This window comes from Pinus tabuliformis, chromosome 9, assembly GCF_031772625.1.
Source record: "Pinus tabuliformis cultivar Carrire ecotype Pingquan chromosome 9, CPIR1, whole genome shotgun sequence".
Taxonomy (NCBI): Eukaryota; Viridiplantae; Streptophyta; class Pinopsida; order Pinales; family Pinaceae; genus Pinus; species Pinus tabuliformis.
Window position 1 is genome coordinate 621,879,533 of NC_142307.1, and position 20,350 is coordinate 621,899,882.

Genomic DNA, 20,350 nt, shown 5'->3' on the forward strand with positions numbered 1-20,350 from the left:
TCTTGGATGGTTTCATTTGGGCATTGAGTTTCTTGCAAACAGAGAGATGCATAACATTCAAGGAGGCCCCTAAATCTATCATACAACTATGAACATTACAGATAAAAATATCAAATGTGAGCAAGAAATGAGGTGGTTTCATTTTTATTGGAGGAGAAGTTTATGAAGGATGCTTTAAAATGTGAACATGATTAGTTGAAGGTTTTTCAAAACTAGTTACATTCCCATGAAGAGCAACATGTTTTTACTAGAATTTCCAGCAACATGTTGCTGAACTTTTTGTTGTTTTAGAGGAATTTTAGGTAGCTTAAATAATGAAATATTTGCTTTCTGTTTCTTCAAATCTTCAATTGGATCATATTCTAAATTTATAACAGTAGCTTTTTGAGTCTTCCCTAGTTGTTTTTTAGAGTTCTTTTCCTTATCAAAAGAAGAAGAGTCTTTATTCTCAACTAGGTGTTTGCCGCAAGTGTTATATTGATGTGAGTTTGCAATGATTGTATCATAATCATCTTCAAATAAGTTGTCTGAAAAATTACACGTGGGCCATAGTAGAGGGTGGTTGATTATCATCTTCTTCGATGTCATTTTCAGCCTCCTCTATATCATTATCATCAGAGGTGGGTTCAGCAATAATTGTTTGTAAGGCTTCTAGTAAGCCTTCAACAGTGAGGCCTTCATTTGGGGGAGTATATTTATTTTGAAATTGTTACCTATAGGAAGTTTTAAAATTTGGCCTATTAGAAGTGCCTTATGATGAGTTATTTTTAGGAATAGACAATATGTTAAGAATTTTATGAAGGCTTTCAGAATCAATAAAAGATGTTTCCTTCTTTTTAATAGGTGGTTTTGATGTTGATTCTATTTTTTTGCTAGAAGAGGAGGTTTGATCACTCTATTTTTCACGTTTAAGTTGAGAATATATTTCTTAATAGATAAAGCTTCGTCAAGTTTTGCTTGTAAATTACTATAATGGGACCTCTTCACCCACATAACGATCTTGGTTGGCAAAGCTTTAACATAGTAGGTAACTATTAAGTTTTGAGTAGGCATATAATCATTAGGAATCTTGTTTCTTAACGAAAGGAACATTATGTTTAAAACCTTTACATTTTCCTTATTTTCCATTTTCATATTTGATAGTTCCATGACTAGCACTTATGGGTTTGGTCATCTCCAAGTTTATCTAAGAAAGTAGTTTCAAATTGTGCCCAGGAGGTAATGCTTTGAGAGGGATGCACAAAATACCATGTCACAGATTTTCCCTCAAATATGTAGGGAAATAACCTACAAACAACATATTCATGGAACACATTTTTCTATCTAATAGCCAGCATGAAAGCTTTAATATGATCCTCAACTAGTTGTTTAGAATCTCAGTCAAACTTAGAGAGAAATTTATGGGGTTTTTTGGGAAGATAATGTTGCACTCCTAGGATAGAGACAACATTTTGATTGAGCCATGGTGTGGCGGGATAATTTTCCTGGTTGCCTTGATTATTTCTAGGGTTGCTTGGATTAATAGCCATCCTTGGGGATTCCTCAAATTCAGATGACTTAGAAGAATCTTATTCACTAGAGGATCCTTCATGAGATGAAGAAGAGCTAGGTGGGGAAAGAGGTGGACCAAAGCCTCCTAACATAGTAGGTTGACTAGACTCACGAATAGGAGGCTCAGATGTTGATTGATTAAGATTATTTATTCTACCAATAAAGATATCATGCAATTTATCATTAATAGTATTGGTAATATCATGAATCTATGCATGAGGATATAACATTATATGTTCTTCTTATGAAAACCGAGAGGTGTTATGAGATGTTGAAACAATTGTCTTTCAATAGAAATTGCTCGTTCCAATTTCTCTTGAGTCCTAGAAAGAACTTCACATGACCTTTGGAGACACTCGTTGATCTCAAATCAGACTTGTGAATGGGTTGGAGTTGTGGGTACACTGGTTGTCTGTTCAAGAATAGGTTAAAGTTGAGAAATGAAAATAGTTTCAACATTGCGAGGGTCTAAATGACTTCTTGTAACAATAGGGGACTAAATAGTTTGCCTCTCATGGCTACCCTTAGCCATTTAAAGTTGAATGTGCACTCCTCCTAGTGCCATTTTGTTGATGCAGGAACTTGGACCTTAGTCAACAAACGGGGATGTAAACCAAACCGAGGCTCTTTAAAAATCCCAAGTTGTTTGGGATGGTCACTCACGACTGGTTTAAAGGTTTCATTAGCCTTAATTCCTCTTCCTCTTTCGAAGGAAAAGACGAGGGTTTATCCTATCATTATCCTAAATTTAACCTAAAACTTGTGCTTATGTTAATGGACCTAATCTACTAATTAAATATAATACAATAAAGCAATTAGTGTAGTAATATACAAGATTAGATCAAAACATATAGAACAAAAAATTTACAAAAATATGATACAAGAGTAGAAACCAGAAAGCTCTGTAACTGGTGAAGAATGAATAAAAACAAATTTGTAAATGCTTAATGTTTATGACGCAAACTAATTTTAATTTAAATATGCAATTATAAATTAAAATTAACAATAATCCTTAATGTGAATAAATAAAATATTGAGAAGTACAAAAATGTAAACTTCATATCTTTTAAACTGACATAGAACAATTAATGTTCGTTTTAATAATTGGCATCAAGGATAAATCATATATGCAGAAAACTAACTAATGCTATCTAGCTGCTATTTCTGGGTCGAGGTAAACTGGAAAGATAATTGTAACAATTTCTATAGTTGTGTTTCAATTATTAATTTATGAAATAATTCAATAAATAAATAATTAAATAAAACAAAGTATCAGAAACTGCTACATTAAATACATCAATTCAATTTTTACAAAGATAACATTTCTCAACGATCTAACTCCTTGGAAACAATTCATAGGAAACTGGATTAGAGGAATGTTCAAATCAATATCATCCTTAGGAAACAAGTCACTCAAGGAATACTATGATCGAATATAACAAGAATAAATTGAACTAACACGAAAGAAATGCAATAATTCTCTACTTGTTAATGGATCCAAGTCACAAAACTACATAGCTTTGTCTTCAAAATTCTATGAAATCAATTTACAGAAAATTAAAAAGACCATAAATGAAAAGTGACAATGGATAATAAAACTAATATAAGTATTACTTGATTGAGTCAAATCAAATCAACACATTTACAAAAAGGTTTTAAAATAATTCCACAGTCATTGTATAATTTATCCAAGATTTTTTTCCCTACTCTTTCTCCCTTTTCACCTTTCAAATTAAAGATTTATATACAAGTTGAGCAAGACCATGTTCCCACAAAATCTACAAAATCAAAATTATTTATACAAAAATACATTGCACTATTTTTTACTTATTGGTCGAATCTAAATTGCTCAAAAGAAATAAACATGGCAACTAACAGGACATCCTTGCATGATTTGAAACAACAACATGGCACCCACCATAATATCCTTCATGGAAACCAAGACCGTCGTTCAGTAAACAAGAAAAACGTGTTTAATCAAATAAACAAAGTAATATTAACAATCAATATTGATGTCAAACAAGGTTGCTACAGAATCAAAGATTTTGTAGCAACCTTTTAAATTTAGCAAACAAAATCTAAATAAAACATACCTGAAAATTTCTTTGACCCAAAAAATCATATCCACTTAACAAAATTAGATTTATGTGTGTCCAGAGTGATAACCACCTTAACATTTGATGACTTGATGATTATATGCATGTCATTTGTTTGTGTTTCCACTTCACATATTATGGATTTCTACTTATTTTGATTTTCGCTCAACTAATTTAGGGCTCTAAGTTGATTGTTCTCTTATAGAAATCGATTAATACAATGCTCGAAGGCAAGGCACTGTAATGAGAAACTATTGGTGTCAATACATGTTGAGTAGGGATGGATCAGAGCCAGAATTTATCTGAGGAGTTTTTCCTGGGTTATTATCGCCATCACAAATATCGTTATGATTATCAGTAAAACAAAAACTATCCTTATCCTCAGACTTATTTTTCCTTGGTGAAGGCTTGGTAGGTGTTTCCAGGTCGAAAAAACCTCCTTAAACGAGACGTTCCTACCCCTATTACATTGAGTCCAAAAATTTTCCTTTCCATTTCTTTAACGTTAGCTCTGGACTGAAGGTTATGATCAGGCTAACTAACCTTCTCTTGTTGTGCAGGTTCGACATGAGGATCATCGTTTGAGAGTTTTGGCTTATCATTATCATTAATTTTGATTTTACTTCATCATGACGAGACTAAGAATCCTTACCCATACTTCTTTTGACACGAACAAGTATTATTTCAGGATTCTCAACCTCATTGCCATCATAAAAATTCGACTACTCAGCATGGAAAGATTTATCAGGGTCATCTTCCTAGACATATTGAGAATCAAATGGATCCAGAGTGGCTAGTGGAGGACTATATGAAACCCTAGGGACAACATTAGGTTATTCATAGCTATTGCGAAGGAGAAAATAATCCCAAAAATCGCCAATTTTGATCAAATGATGCTTTACCAAAGTGCAGATAAGGCCATGAAGGAAAAGAGACCACGAGGGTTTTTATGCTCGACTTCATATGCCTTGCCCATTTTTGCTAGGCTTTTGTGTAATAAATACAGAAGGTTCAGTTTATAACCTAAGAAAACCGTTAGCTGATGAATATGGTATATAAACACTAACTTGTATCATCCCTCACACATTATAAAATGTCGGATAAAATACAACAAATCTTACCATATTGATTTGAGATAAGAAATTGCATACCTTTGACATTATATGCATCATTCTTATTTTCCAGGAGCTCCACTATGTTATATTGTGCACAAGGCATTTATTCGACCATTTCTCACCCTCTTTAGATAGGTACATGATGTCTGTTATGAAGTTAACATCCATTGGAATCTCCAGGTCTCCAACCTTTGCCCTTTTCCCTTTAAAAGTAGAGGTGAAGGCTTTTACTACTCCTTCATTAAAACCATCAAATAGTTGAACAAATACCCACCACCCAACTTGTTGAAACATAGCTAAATATTCATCATATGTTTCAATAATATTTTATTTGACTAACTCAATTATGATCACAAGTGGCATGGCTGAAATCTTGGTAGAATATCAGTAGGGATTTGGCCTAAAAAGAAGTAAAAGGGTTGGACAAAGGTTTGAAACCCTAATTGATTACAGAGAAACATGTAGAGCCCTGAATAGGGAAAATGAAATGCATATAATGCAAAAACAAAACCCTATGTCGTGTATTAGGTGACTAGTGTACACAGTACAAATCATACTAGGGACTAATAATCATAGGCAGAGGAGAGTAATGGCCTGAAAAATCGAGTCATGGCCATAATGAATGATGTGAAAAATTGTAAATAGTTTCATTTAACAACTCGGATACATAATTCCATGTCACCAAAAACATACAAATAACACATTCAAAACAAATCTCATCAAATATGCATATCACCACCAAATATCATTTTTTTGCACAATATATCGAGAATGTTTGATACCGAAGTTAACTACGCACAAAACCATAGTTATGTTATTAAATTCAACATAAAAGAAACCATTCAACCAATAAAACATTTAATCCAAAGTTCGATATCATATGGTTATGGAGTGACACATTTCGCATATAGGTATATAAACCCGTTCCAAAACAAATAGACCCGTATTATGACGATTTGTCACTAATAAAACTCATATAATCCATTGACCTATATAATGCAAAAATATTATAACTTGTGTACTATGTAAGCCAAAAATCAAAGTGAGGGTATTAAAAAACCATAATGAAAACTTTAAGATTTGCATGTTGGCTAGATTGAATGGATTTATGACCCAATGAAGTGGCTCAAAAAACATAAGTCAAATTATTATTTTAACAAAAGAAGAATGATCCTATTGTAATAAAAATGACTAGAAAACATAGCCAACGGAATTAGAGATGAGTTTTCCAGCTCCACAGAGATCATTAACATGATGAAAAGAAATGTCATAATCCCATATGAGATATGTACTTCAAAAGCATTATCATTTCAATTCAATGATAGGTATAAAAATCGAAATCAAATGAGAAAAATAAAAATAAGGGGGCCCTGCCATTTGGAGATTGAGAGGGAAGTGAGGGAAGTCAATTGGGTAGCCAACACGGAGCCATATCCTTCTCCTCTCCATCTTTCTCTTGATATCACTAGCTTCAATGCCCTAGTCACTAATGGCCCAATATTTCAAAAAATGAATCCTACCCAATTTGTGAAAAAGTTGGATGATGTCTTGAAAATTATTGCCCATGTCAATCAGTCATGAGAAATGGCTCTCAGGTTGGTTGAGAGGAGTCTTATTGGTAAATTTATGGGATTGTTGTCATTGTTGGACTCCCTAAATCAATGGGTGGATAAAATTGGAGGACCAAGATAGAGGTACAACTCTCGGTATCCTTTTTCCAAAGGGGTTTTTCACCTTCCTCTTTGAAAAAAGAGAGAATTATGATATACTCCTCTGCAACATGCCTTACTTCTTGGGAGCTCAAGGTTTGTATTTGGATCGTTGGAGTTTGAATTTTAACCTGGAAAAAAAAATATTCCACTAGTTATACCAATTTGGGTTAAACTACATATTCTCCTCTTAATTGTTGGAATGTGGAAACCTTTAGGAATATTGGTAATGCTTTGGGTTGATATATTGATTGGTCTAAGTCATGAGAAGGAATGTAGCCTTCTACTTGAATTTGTGTTGAACTAGATCTAGATAAGGGGCTAGCAATAACAATCAATTTGCAATAGGACAATTGTAATCATTATTAGGAGGTACTTTATGACCGACTACCATTCAAATGTAATAACTACCATTAATGTGGGATTTTTTCCCATATATGTCCCATAGTTGTAGTCCTCTGATAGATATTTGTAGCGAGGTATTGTGTGCGTCAAACGGAGATCGTATGCCAAAGTTACGACCCGGGAGGTTGATGTACCAATTTACCCAAAACGAGGCCCATAGTTTGGCGCTTCATCTCCTAGGGTTAGGGTTTTGGATGTTTAGGGTTTTCCATTGTTTCTCAACAATAAATAGGCCTTCGAGCCTCATTGTAAGACAGTTCATAGGCATGTAGCTGCCACATCTCTCCTCAGAGATAAGATGCCATCGCCCGAGCTAGTTTATTTCCACTGTTGTTTGTAAGCATATTTCAGTATTTTACATTAATGAAATGAAGTATTATTGTTGTTGTATCTTTGTATTTATGGTTATCTTTGTAATTTGTTGCGTTCATGTTTAAATCTGGATCAGTGGTATCAGAGCGGTTTTCTCTTTCTATATTTTTCTTTGCATGTCCCCAAAGAGGTCGGGATATAAGGAGTTAGGGCTTGAACTGGTCGAACCTTTGCAAGACCATTCTCACAAATCCCGATGGCCTCCCATGGCCTCCCATGGCGGATGAAAATAAAGACGAGGGGGTAGGAGATCCTATCAAAATCTTGCTCGAAGAGGCCCTCAAGCGACAAAGGAACGCGATGATGGACAACTTTGCCCAAATCCTTCAGCGACTACCCAGGGGTGACACATCTACTTCCAACAGCTACTCTAGAAGCGCCACACCCTTTAAGGTACAAGTTAACTTTGACATTCCCATATTTGAGGGTCAGATAGATGTCGACGTTGTAGATAAATGGTTAAATCTGTTAGAAGGGTATTTTTCTGTACATGATTTTTCCGGCTGGAAAAGATTACTTTCGCTCTTCTCAAAGTCGCCCCCCACGTTAAGGACTGGTGGGAAACCTACTACGAGCAAAAGGATGAAAGTACGGCCTCACTATTTTCAGTGCACCCACTTGGAATTCATTCCAAAATGCCATCAAGGAGCAGTACTACCCTATCAAAAGCTATGAGGATAGATACATAAAGTGGACCACACTACGGCAGGTAAGGGACCAAGACGTGCTGGAGTTTACCAATATTTTCCATACCCTTCGCACAAAGTTGAGTATCAATGATTCTGAGCTGCATTTGGTACTCAAATACCGCAACTACCTACACAGGTACATCCAGGATGAGATGGAGTTCCTGGACATCTCCTCGCTCGGCATGACGTACCGATATGTTGTCAAGATCGAGCAGAAGTTTAAACAGAAGAAGCGAGACTTTAGATCTGTAAATCCAAAGCAAGGGAAAGGTGCCCCCAAACTGTTGAACAAAGGACAAAGCCAAGGCGGGGTGGCCCAGGACAACCCACCAAAGCCGCAAGCAAAGAACAACACCATGAAGCCGAAGAAGGACATGGGAAAGTGGTGTGAGTTCCATAAGAGCTCCACTCACAACACAAGTGAGTGTCGGGCCAAGCAGTCACTAGTGGCTGAGCTAAAGTCTTCAGAATCAGATGCATATTCAAACTTTGAGTCAGAACCCGATAAGGGGAATGACAAAGGGAAGCAGATTATCAATGTGGAGCCCAATGCCACCATTGCCACCATGAAGATCCAGAAGGAGGAACTCAAAGATCTAGATGAGGAAGAGCGCCTCTTCCACTCCCAGATGTGGGTAAAGGGCTCCCTGCTACAGTTCATTGTCGACAACAGGAGCCAAAAGAACCTCATTTCAGCAGAGGTTGTGAAGCGGTTGGGCTTATCGACCACAGCACATCCACAACCGTACACCATCGGGTGGCTTCACCAAGGACGGGATCTTCGCGTGAGCCAACAGTGTCACCTTCCATACAACATCAAGCCCTTCATGGATGAGGTATTGTGTGATGTTTCTCCCCTTGATGTTTGTGATGTATTATTAGGCCAACCATACTTGTGGAAGCGACATGATGTATATGAGTTAAGGCCTCGTGATGTTATTGTTACTTTGGGAAATAAGTTGTACAAGATACCGGAGGTAGCATCGCCTACCACCATCTCTTTGGTTACTATAAAACAATGCAGTAAGCTCATTTCCAAAACCGGGAAATTTGTTTTCCTGATGATACACCCTCAAGGAAAGAAGAAGACGGTGGCCACAACCTCCAGATAGGGCCCTTTCGCATGACAACTACAGATGGACAAGGTCGTGGAGGAGTATGAGGACATCTTCACCTCCCCCGCAAGGGTTCCTCTGCACTATCAGGTCAAGCACTCCATCGATTTCACCGCAGGTGTGTCGCTGCCCAATGGACCAATATATCGGCGCTCTGTTTTGGAGAATGACGAAATCAAGAGGTAGATGCAGGAGCTACTGCAGAAAGGTCACATCCGATTGAGTTCATCGCCCTGTGGGAGCCCGATCATTTTGGTACAAAAGAAGGATGGGACTTGGAGAATTTGTATTGACTATCGAACGTTGAACAAGATCACTATCCAGAATAGGTACCCAATCCCACGAATTGATGACCTTATGGACCAACTAAATGGGGCAAAATATTTCAACAAGATTGATCTTAAGTCAGGATATCACCAGGTACCAATCGAACCCTCCCATGTGTGGAAGATTGCCTTCAAAGCCAAGGAGGGCCTTTTCAAATGGTTGGTTATGCCTTTCGGGTTGACAAATGCTCTTGCAACCTTCATGAGGCTAATGGATGACATCTTGCAGCCATTCACCAACTCATTTGTAGTGGTATACTTGGATGAAATCTTGATCTTCAGCCAGAGTTGGGAAGAGCACCTCCACCACATCCGACAGGTTCTCCAAACACTGCAGCAACACAAGTTATGTGCCAATTTGGAGAAATGCACTTTTGGCATGACCCAAGTTCAGTATCTGGGATACATTATTGATGAACATGGGGTGCATGTGGATCCAGCCAAGATCCAAGTCATTCGGGATTGGCCATCTCCAACCACTCTAACAGAGCTCCATAGCTTTTTGGGTCTTGCCAACTTCTACCGCAGGTTCGTGTTGGGATTTTCTCATATCACTTGGCCCTTGAGTCAAGTCACCAAGGGAGGAGCAAAAGCAAAATTCTTTTGGTCTGAATATCAACAGAAGGCATTCACAGATTTGAAACATCGCCTTTGCTCGACACTAGTGCTCGCATTACCAGACTTGCAACAACCATTTGAGATCAAGACAGATGCCTCTGACTATGCTATTGGGGCATTCCTTACTCAACATGGGCATCCAATGGCATATCATAGTGAGACACTTTCAGACATAGTCCGGAAGTATCCCACTTATGACAAAGAGATGTATTCCATTGTGTAGGCCTGCCGACAATGGAAGCATTACATTTTGGGGAAGGAAACGGTCATCCACATAGACCACTGGCCCCTGCAGTTCATACAGACACAAGGGAAGTTGCAGAATGATCGCCATCAGAAGTGGTCCACATACCTGCAACAGTTCCATTTGAATGTCAAGTATAAGAAGGGTGGCACCAATAATGTTGCAGATTGTCTCAGTCAACCACCGATCATGGCGTTAACCACCGTGCTCAAATCTTGTGGGCACGAGAACTCTGATTGGCCACTTCTCTACAAAAGCGACCCAGAATTCGGCCACACATACCAGACACTCTTGGAGGATCAGCATGTTCAAGATTTTCACCTCCAGGATGCCCTGTTATGCCACCTGGGTCACCTTTGTGCTCCTTCAAGTGAGAGTTCCAAGATGATTTGGGAAACACACTACAGTTGGGTTGTTGGGCATTTCGAGGTCAAGAAAACGGTGGCAGTACTGCAGAAGTATTTCTATTGGCTGAATCTTTGATAAGATGTCAAGAAGTACATCAGATCATGCACTGCCTGCGCCATTTCCAAACCGACCATCAGGAATCAAGGCCTCTATACTTCGCTGCCTACCCCTAGTCGACCTTGGGAATCCATATCCATGGATTACATGTTGGGCCTTCCTTCTACTAAGCATGGAAACAACTGTGTTTTTGTGGTCATCGACAGGTTCTCAAAGATGGCCATTATGGCGGCCTGCAAGAAGAATAGCACAACAAAAGCCACTATGAAACTCTTCTTTGAACGAGTGTGGGTACACTTTGGGATCCCACAATCTATCATCTTGGATAGGGACAACAAGTTCCTCAGTACATTTTGGTCCAGTCTCTGGTCGATGTTGGACACCAAACTCACTAATTCCACAGCCTTCCATCCCCAAACTGATGGCTAGACAAAGGTTGTCAACAGGATGATCATACACATTCTACGCATGTACAACTCAAAGCATCCACGCACATGGGATGAGAGCCTCCCCTATGTTCATCACAGCTATAATCGGGCTCTCCACAGCTTGACTAGCCACAACCCTTTTCGGATGGCCTTGGGATTCCAGCCACTGTGTCCCATTAATGTGGCCATGCCATTTGCAGCTACTCAAGCAGATTCGGCTCATGTCCAGTCCGAAACAGATAAGGCAAACAGCTTCATTAAGCACATCCAACATATCTGCCAATAGGTCCACAACATTCTAGAGAAATCAAATGCCAAGTACAAGTAGCGACATGATTAACATCAGGTGTGACACAAGTCTCAGGTGGGTGACAAAGTCTGGTTGCATTTGCAAAAGGAACGCCTTACTGGAGCCTATCGGAAACTCAGACCACTCTGATATGGTCCTTACACTATTACCAAGGTTGTGGGAGACAATGCATTTGAGCTCAGCATTCCCCCATTCCTTGGCCTTCACACAGTGTTCAATGTGGACCACCTTCGGCCATACTTTCCACCATTACTAGACACATCCGACATTGCAAAACAGCTCACACCAACAAAATTAAATCCAAATTGCATGGAACAAGCTGCAACTGATTGGATCATGGACACGCAGACCAAGTACACTTGTCAGCAGAAGATCCAACTGTATCAAGTTGTCAAAGCAAGCCAACTCCTTCACCAGGGCAAGTGGCTCACCAGGGACCAAGTTCAACAGAAGTTTCCTCATCTCATGGAGGAACTCAATGCAATAGGGACCATTGCTTCCTAAGGGAGGAGGAATGGTCTAGGTGGATATTGGTGGCCAGCCGCAAATTCCACTTGGACCCCCACCATTGTTTCTTTCAGTTTTTCATTTTCCTTATTTGTAGCACAATTTACTATTTTTGGCAGTTTTTCGAGTCCTGAACTTCCGGAGCCGTTTTGAGGCCCTAAACGACGTTTTTTGGAAAATTTGGGAGCAATGTGGGTCCATGGTCCAATGTTTCTCATCTGAAATTTGTATTTGTTGGATAGATCTTTCTAATGAGGTATTGTACGCGTCAAACGAAGATCGTATGCCAAAGTTACGACCTCAGGAAGTTGATGTACCAATTTACCCAAAACGGGGCCCATAGTTTGGCGCTTCATCTCCTAAGGTTAGGGTTTTGGATGTTTAGGGTTTTCCATTGTTTATCAACAATAAATAGGCATTCGAGCCTCATTGTAAGACAGTTCAAAGGCATGTAGCCGCCACATCTCTCCTCAGAGATAAGCTACCATCGCCCAAGCTAGTTTATTTCCATTGCTGTTTGTAAGCATATTTCAGTATTTTACATTTAATGAAATGAAGTATTATTTATGTTGTATCTTTGTATTTATGGTTATCTTCATAATTTGTTGCGTTCCTGTTTAAATCACAATCATCCTCTCTTGAAATTGCATAAGATTAGGATTAGAAAAAAGAATGGATGAAGTTAAGAGCCTGGTTAAAAAAGAAAAACCCTTGTTGCTCTTTCTCCAAGAGACTAAATTAGGGGAACAAGATGTTCTCCAAAAATGTTTAAATTTATGGAAAGGATGTGAAATTTGAACAGTAAATTCTCATGGAGCCTCAGGAGGTTTGTGCATTATGTGGTATTCTCTTCACTTTCACTTTCTCTCTTGTCAATCCATTATTCATTGGCTCGTAGTTCAAATTTTGAATTTACATTCTCAAAAGCTATGTTGTTTCTTCAACATTTATATGTCAGTCCATTATCAAGAAAAAATGAATGTTGATCTTCCCTACAAATGTTAGAGGACTTGCATTTGATCTAAGACTATATTTTGGGAGGTGACTTTAACACTACTCTCCATCCAAGGGAAAAGAAATGAGGATCCCTAGTTAGAGACCCATTTCAATAATAGATGGAAGGTCTTATTAGTAACTTGGGTTTGATAGAAGTGATGGATATAGCTTTGCGGTTTGGAACTCGTCTGCAGATACCACAAGGACACAGTTAGAGTTTTTTCACGGGGGGGATCACTATAACCCTACTTTTCTCCCTATCTATTTTTTGTTTTATTGCTAGCTTTTTTCAAGTCGAACCTATTTTCTCACAGTTGTTTTTTGTTCTAATTGAGTTTATTATGTTTTGTCAGTTAGTGCCATCCCCCACCTCCTTACACTTGATTGTTTGTGATCATTCTTTGTCGGTTGTGCAGATTCCCTTGACTACATGAGGATGAGTGATGGTGTCGAGATGGAGGAGGATATAGTGGATTATTCTCCTAACCCACTTGAGGTGATGTCCATCTAGAAATACCCACCACATAAGAAACAGGATTTGATTCAGCTTTTGCCACCTGGCTCCGCGAGCGTTGGGCTTTCTTCATCTTTCACTAACCCTGGAGGATATTTTCAGCTTCCCATTTCTCTTGGTTCTCTTACTTCTCCCTCGACCAGTCACGTTCTTGATTTCTGAATCAGTTCAAGGATTACAACACTAGAGGATTTTGTATGGTCGGGGTCTCAGATATTAGGGATTAGTATTGTTGGTGCTTCTCTAGAAGCCCTGACTTTTGTTAATAAATGAAATTTCCCTAATAGCCCCTATGCACGCCCACTGCTCGTCGGGCCTCCCTATGGTCCACTTGTTGACCTAGGGTTCTCTACAGCTGGGGAATTTGGATTATCTAGAGGTTTGGGGACTCATGGGTCCACAAGAGAACTGATTGGAGTAAGGTTTTATTCTTGTGGTGAATCTCCCTTATCGGGATTAGTTTTTTCTCAATATGTGGGTGTCTCTGAAGGATTATTGTCTAGTGATATTGTCGAGGATGCAGGGGGTGTATATCCTGGGGTTTCGATGGATACTTCACCCTCTCCTGCAGGATAACCCTCCCTTGGCATCGATGATGGAATTGCATCGCGAAAGAAAGGGAAAAAGACAAAGTACACAAAGGTAAAAGAAATTGATAGGGTTTTGATTCTTGGTGATGGTCTCTGGTTCGAGTATATCATGGACACTACTGAAAGGGTGTTGGTTGGTCGGGTTTGAGGCAGGAAATACTCGTCCTCACATCTTAAGAAATGGAAACAAGAGGATTGGAGTCAATCAATGAATGTGATGCCAAAGGTATTCACCATGTCCAGTGGTTGGTTAACCTTCAAATTCTATAAGGTGGAACAAGCGAGTTGGGCTCTATCTAGGTATTGGTCCATCGAAATGGCTCCCATACATTTTAATCCATGGAATCCTCTACTCGATTTGAAGCGAGAAAAGTTGGGGGCTGGACCTATATGGGTAAGTTTGTTGGGGTTACCTTTACATTTATGGTCTGAAGACATCTTTCACTACATTAGGGATGATTTGGGTCAATTCCTAGATTATGACAAAGGGTATCTTGAATCGGGTAATAGAGATTTTTCCAGGATCTTGGTTCATCTGGACATGAGAGAGGGATTAGTGACCAACTTGGTGCTACATTACAGGGGGCTTGTTGATTTGTAGAAATTAGACTACGAAGGTGTATCATTTCAATGCCATCATTGCCATGAGGTCGACCATGTATATAAAGATTGTCCTCTCCTTCAGAAAAGCAATAATAAGGTTAGATTTGGGGAGATTGAGCACCTGGCATGTATCGAGTCTGGGGGACAAGCCATGTTTTCACCACTCATGCATGACTCACCAGAGCGAGAGGCACTCGACGAGCATCCCTCTGTGGAGAAGAGGACCTCCCAAGGAACCGACAACATTTTGGGCGCATGGTTCAGCTCCGTGGAGGCCTCCTCTTCTATGGGTACATCTTATTCCCCCTCTTTGCAAATTTATCACTCTATTGTTTGTTTTTCTTTTACTGCATCCACTTTCATTGGGGCTCCTTTATCTTCTCTAGGGTTGGGTATTGTTTCATGTTAGATTGTAAATGATATTGTATGTTTCTCGGCGTTCACCCCTTCGTTCCCTCCTTCTGAGGAAGTTTCCTTTGAGACCAATATTTTCCTCATTATAACCTCTGCTCTTTATCCCGCCCTCCCCATAGATTTTCCTATCATAAAGACTCTAGTCTTGGCTTATGCACTCTTTCTCCCTTTAAACTGCCCAAGATTCACAGGGGCCATCAATAACACATCTCTAAATCCATATATAAGGCTTGCCAAGATATTTTCATTAGCCACCAATTATCCTTATATGAGGTTCTTAGAGAAAAGCACACCTCGGATGCTATCCCCTTATGAAGTGGCTTTCATTGAATTATCGTGGGTTAGCTAGTGACCCCAAAAAACTAGCTCTAAATCATTTGATCTCGTCAGACAATATGGATATTATCGTCCTACAAGAAACCCTTGGACACAACTCTTACATTATAAATGTGTTGGAAGGCATGTTCAAGTACTAGACCTTCTCTATTATTGATGTTCGGGGGCGTTCTGGTGGTTTGGTTCTTAGGGACAATTTAAAATCCATCAATATTTTGAGCACCTGGGGGGAGGCATTATTGTCGCAGATATCTTCTCAGAATAATTGGGCATGGAACTTTGGATCATCAATGTGTATGGGCCTTGCATTAGAAGAGTTGAGTTTTGGAATAAATTAATGGAGAGTTCATTCATGAAAGTAGACAACTTGATATTGGGGGGGGGGGGGGGGGGTTGCGGCGCTTAATTTCTCCCTAGGCATATCAGAAATCTAAGGAAATCATGCCCATGTGGACTCACTCTTAGATTTCTTCACACAGTTGATAGAAAAATACAATCTGATAGATATTGATATGTCCAAGATATATCCCACTTGGAGGAATCAAAGAGTAGGAGAAGCTTGTTGAAAAATGTGCAACAAGAAATGTTAAATTTAGAATGTGCTAAAAATAGACCTGCTAAAAATAGCATGTCTAAAAATAGCAATTTGGCCGGTGAGGTCATTGGCCACATTGGGTGAGAGGTGAAACTGCTAAAAATAAAAAGTTATAAAAATAGCATTTCTGGGTCCCTTCCTATTTATAGCAGTCCCTAGTCTATCTATAGGAAGTAAAATTAATTTTGGTCTTAACAGCAGTTGGAAATATTAATTAATTAATTCAGTTGAGTTAATTAGTTAAGGAAATTAGAATTTGAAGTCTTTGTGAGCATGCACATGAGTTGTCCCACTAATTGAGGAATTTATCCTTAATTTCCGCCACTGATTGAGGGAATAAGTATGAGTTATATAATGAGAGAATCAGTTGACTTAGTTCTAACTAGTCAAGTCTAGTTAAATTATTTTAACAAGTTGTTAAAATGATAAAATATAGTTTGTTAAAGCTTGCATGCATGTGACAACTATTATTTTAGATAACTGAGGATTCACTCATGGATAACTGTTGCATGTCAGTTCTGTCAGAGACCCAGTTGAGATCAGATGTGGGACAGTGTACTATCAAATGCTTGACTATTTCTAGTGAGTAGTTTTTGCATGGTTGAGGAACTAGTGTCCTCAAGGATTGCGTAGTTGGACCATTGGTTAATTTTGGTATGTTGGAATTAATAGCATATGCTTTTGCTATTATTTCCTAAGCAAACTACGCAAGGACCATAGGTAAAGCCTATATAAACATGGCTTGGTTGGTTCATGAGAGATATCTTTGTATCTTCATAGTTCATTGAGAACTGAATAGCTTGAGAGCTAATTCTTTTTGTATTGTGAAGAGGATTTCCACTTGATTGATAATACATGGTTGGGGTTTTATGCTAGTGCTTTCCCCTGGATATATCTTGTGTTATGTGTGATTATTTCTCTTGATCAGTTATGCATGTTTCTACTTGATGTTGCTCATGAATTCGATTATGCTTCCGCTTAATGTTTTGTAGAAGTAGAACAAGTATTATGCTTTAGGACATTGCATATATTGGTTTGTTCTATAGATGAAATTTCTACATGGTATCACAGCACAAGTGATCAAGCAAGAACAGTATACTAGCAGGAGAAATTCGAAGTTTATTATTCGGGATATAGATCTCCAATTCTTATCATATCTATTTCATCGATGGCGTTCTATGGTTTGAGGCTTGAGTATGCCCTTGATGGCAGCTCAAACTATATAGCTTGGAAGGATCGCATGGAGGCAGTTTTGGAAGATAATGGTCTTAAGGATTTCATTGATCAAGAAATCCCTAAGCCTACTAACAAGACTGAGCAGGTGGAATGGAGGAAGTGTGTGGCTAGAGATAGGAGAATTCTCTTGGAGGGAGTGCGAGATCACATTGTCTCGAGCCTCCATGGGAAGGAGACTCCGCATGCAATGTGGAAAACATTGAAAGATTTATATCAAAATAGTAGTGATCAGAGGAAGCTGGCGCTGAAAGACAAACTTCGAAAGATCAAGTGTCAAAGGGATGAGATGATCTCTATGTATCTGACCAAGCTCATCACATGCAGGGATGAGCTTGCAAGTGTAGGGGTCGTGACATTGGATGAGGATATGATGAGTCTAGCACTCCTTGGCCTTCCTAAGAGCTGGCATAGCTACCAGGACTCAGTGAATGGAAGGGAGAAACTGCCAGATTGGGAACGACTATGGTCAGATTTGATGCAGGAGGAGATCAAACGAAGCACCGGAGACAGTTCTTCATCCATGCATGATGAGGAGAACTGTGCCTTAGCGAGTAAGGCAAAGAAGGGGAAGGAGAAGGTTTCTATTTCCAAATCCAATTCTTCCAATGATGGGAAGAAGGTTGAAAAATCAAAAGTGCAATGCTTTCGTTGTCATGAGGTGGGCCATTATGCTGCAAATTGTCCACGGAGGAAATCTAAGAAGGGATCCAGGGAAGGATCTGATGGTGAGGCACTTACTTCACAGTTTGAGTTGGATTTCACACTCTTCGCATGCATGGTTTCATCCATGGTGGGAAGTGGTTGGTTTCTTGACAGTGGAGCTTCTTTCCACATGACCGGTGACGAGTTTTTTCAGTACTTTGTTGGAGAAAGATCTTCAAATACTCATAGCGATGAGTAATGATGAGAAGTATAGTGTCTTAGGTGTAGGCACGATTATTTTTCAGAGGGAGCATGGATCTCGCCTTACCTTGACCGATGTAAAGTATGTACCAGGACTAAAGAGAAACTTGGTGTCGATCGTGATGCTGGAAGACAGAGGCTATGATGTAGTCTTCAGTAAGGGAAAGGTTTTCCTTAGACACATCATCACTAGACAGGTGAAGCAGATTGGTTCACGGGTCAAGAACCTGTATGCTCTTGAGGTTCAAGATGCATGCAAAGCCTTGAGCAGCAAGGCAACTGATGGAGGCTTGGTGGTTGAGAGGGAGGGTATATTACCTCTCAACATGCAGAGCTAGAAGAAGTCTCAGATGATTGTGGAGGAGCCACGATTGGTGCAGCAGCTTCAGGAGGTTGTGGAGAAGCCACAACCGAGGAAGCTGAGAGGAGATCGAGTAGAGACATCTACTCATGCAGAGACCTCCAGCAGGGGGAAACTTCGAGCCAGGTGGGCTGAGGGATCACATGCAGCCATACCTCCAGGTAGGAGGTGGGGCGATATAGAGTGATTGTCCCAAGGAGGAGGGGCAGGATCCTTGAGGTACCCAACCTCTTGGATGATACCTTGCTACAGGAGCCCCGATGTGGAGTAGCAGGAACTGACTGATTGGGTAGAGACAGATGCGGATGGAGCGGCAGAGAGAGCGACAGTGCACGGAATCCCAGGACAGCGCATAGCTAGCAGGCTACAGCAGTGCGAGAGGCACAAGTGTTTTGCACAGTGCTAGGTGGCACAGAGAGGTGTGCAATGGTGTGAGATGCATGGAGATGTTGCAGTAGCGCAGATGTCAGAGAGGGAGCACTTGTCAGCAGCAGGTAGAGCTTCAGCATCATAGTATGTTCCTAGCCCAACAGAGTGGTCAGTTGGGAGTGTTTTTGTTCCAAGTGTTGTTGGAGCAAGTGGACCGGGTAGATGTGTTGCATGCAGAACATTCCAGAGTTACAGGATCAAGTTCGAGAGGAAGCCTTTCTTGTTGAGAGGGAGTGTTGAAAAATGTGCAACAAGAAATGCTAAATTTATAATGTGCTAAAAATAGACCTGCTAAAAATAGCATGTCTAAAAATAGCAGTTTAGCCAATGAGGTCATTGGCCACATTGGGTGAGAGGTGAAACTGCTAAAAATAGAAAGTTCTAAAAATAGCATTTCTGGGTCCCTTCCTATTTATAGCAGTCCCTAGTCTATCTATAGGAAGTAAAATTAATTTTGGTCTTAACAGCAGTTGGAAATATTAATTAATTAATTCAGTTGAGTTAATTAGTTAAGGAAATTCGAATTTGAAGTCTTTGTGAGCATGCACATGAGTTATCGCACTGATTGAGGAATTTATCCTTAATTTCCTCCACTGATTGAGGGAATAAGTATGAATTCTATAATGAAAGAATTAGTTGTCTTAGTTCTAACTAGTCAAGTCCAGTTAGATTATTTTAACATGCTGTTAAAATAATAAAATATAGTTTGTTAATGCTTGCATGCATGTGACAACTATTATTTTAGATAACTGAGGATTCACTCATGGATAACTGTTGCATGTCAGTTTTGTCAGAGACCCAGTTGAGATCAGATGTGGGACAGTGTACTATCAAATGCTTGACTATTTCTAGTAAGTAGTTTTTGCATGGTTGAGGAACTAGTGTCCTCAAGGATTGTGTAGTTGGACCATTGGTTAATTTTGGTATGTTGGAATTAATAGCATATGCTTTTGCTATTATCTCCTAAGAAAACTACGCAAGGACCATAGGTAAAGCCTATATAAACATGGCTTGGTTGGTACATGAGAGATATCTTCATATCTTCATAGTGCATTGAGAACTGAATAGCTTGAGAGCTAATTCTTTTTGTATTGTGAAGAGGATTTCCACTTGATTGATAATACATGGTTGGGGTTTTATGCTGGTGATTTCCCCTGGATATATCTTGTGTTATGTGTGATTATTTCTCTTGACCAGTTATGCATGTTTCTACTTGATGTTTCTCATGAATTCAATTATGCTTCCGCTTAATGTTTTGTAGAAGTAGAACAAGTATTATGCTTTAGGACATTGCATATATCCGTTTGTTCTACAAGTGAAATTTCTACAAATCCATGATCGCTTGGAGACTTGAATGATTTGTAGTGAAACAAGCTTTGACACAATCCATACCTTTATTCAGAGAATGGGTGGGGATGGGAGG